Here is a 1,671-nt window from a genome sequence, read left to right as displayed (position 1 = left end):
CAGAGGGAGCTGTAGTGGACTGTGGTGGTTCAGAGGGAGCTGTAGTGGACTGTGGTGGTTCAGAGGGAGCTTTAGTGGACTGTGGTGGTTCAGAGGGAGCTGTAGTGGACAATAACTTTGACTGTAAATTCTCTGAAACAACCATCAAAACTCCTCAAAGATCATTTTAAATTTTAATTGTTTTTTCTTAAAAATGAATAATTTAAAATTTTTAAGACAACTTTCCGAGACTTTTCCAAAACCTTTAGGGAATATTTAGTGTTTCAAATGTTTCCAGGCCTGAAAATTGCTCTCTGCAAATTCAAGGACTTTTCCAGGTTTTCCATGCATGTACTGAGGTGACATTCACACGCCGGTTTGGAGGCGCTGTGGCTGATCTGATAAATCAAACAGAAACTTTGTCTGATTTTTAAGTTTTTATTGTTTTTTTGTTGTTCTTAAACAATATGGTTCATTTCCTGTTTACAGAATTCACATATTCACAAAGTAACCACGGCGACGGCGGCGACGACACGCTGCAGGAAAACAATCTGATAAACTAATAAATAAATAAATAAACAGAGACGATGTGTGTCTGCGTCCGCGTCACGTTTCAGCACAAACTCCTAAAAACAACTCCAGTTGACAGGAAGTGACATCACACGGCCTCTTTGAACGATGACACTGAAAGGTGATGTGATGGCGGCCCGTTTCCTTGGCGACACGCAGCTGATATGTTGTTAATATGATCGACCACGGCCTCCAGCTGTTTCCTCAAACATCTGTTACCATGGAAACATCAGGAGATTTCACAATAAAAGACTTCAGTTATTAAACTACACTACCCATGAGCCTAAGCAGCTGTGGGAGCTGTAAAGCTCTGTGATTGGTTGTCTGTTGGTGAAATGCACCCTAGGAGTCGACGTCTTTTTCCCCATCATGCATGTGGGCGGGGCTTCACTGCTAAACTTCCTGTCAGAAAATCTCCAAAATAAAATTTAAAGAAAACTTAAAATAAATTTGTCACTTCCCGTCTGAGTGACATGAGCTCAGGGGTGGAGCCTATCTATTGCCTCTCTGTGATTGGTGGAGTAAAACATGGACAAGGTCAAAGGTCAGAGGTCAAATATCCCTGAAAGCTGATCTGAGCTCAGCACCGGGCCGCAGGAAGCTGATTGTTGGAGAGCAGAGGGGGTGGGGCCAACATCACAGGTGCTGCCAGTCGATGGCAACCAGCGTCTGATTGGCCTCCTGAGCGTGACCGATGACCTCAGCGACACCGTGCTGACGCCAAAGACGCTCGATCTTCCTGTAACGCTCCACGCACAGGTGGAGGGGGTTCCCCCGCCTGCAGGGACACAAACAAACAAATAAACAAACAAACACAGGTGGAGTATTTGTGTGTGTGCGTGTGTGTGTGTGTGTGTGTCTTACTTGAGGCCCTGGTCGGTCTCTCCGTAGTCGTCGAGGTACGGAGGAGGATAGAAACAGCCCTTTGTTTTACCTGCAACAAACAACACCTGACTCTCTCTGACCCTGCACCCACACCCACACCCACACCCACACACACACACACACACACACACACACACACACACACACGAAAGGTCAGAGGATCACCATGGAGATGTCTGTAAGCACTTACAGGTCCATGTAGCAGCAGGTGTGTACAACTGTGTGCAGGTGTGTACA

The 1,671-nt window shown here is 46.0% G+C and overlaps 1 long non-coding RNA gene across 1 annotated transcript; it reads right to left on the bottom strand.

Moving 5' to 3' along the window:
* Nucleotides 1-401: 401 nt before the first annotated feature.
* Nucleotides 402-1,512, bottom strand: LOC121966541. Its single transcript, XR_006107594.1, has 2 exons — nucleotides 1,414-1,512; nucleotides 402-1,327 (listed from the first exon to the last, which is right to left on the bottom strand). It is a non-coding gene; the product is annotated as an uncharacterized LOC121966541 (long non-coding RNA).
* Nucleotides 1,513-1,671: the final 159 nt, after the last annotated feature.

The sequence above is a fragment of the Plectropomus leopardus genome, unplaced genomic scaffold (genome assembly GCF_008729295.1).
Source record: "Plectropomus leopardus isolate mb unplaced genomic scaffold, YSFRI_Pleo_2.0 unplaced_scaffold24987, whole genome shotgun sequence".
NCBI classification, from domain to species: domain Eukaryota; kingdom Metazoa; phylum Chordata; class Actinopteri; order Perciformes; family Serranidae; genus Plectropomus; species Plectropomus leopardus.
Note: the sequence above shows the minus strand (reverse complement) of the source record. Positions and strands in the feature narration are given on the sequence as shown.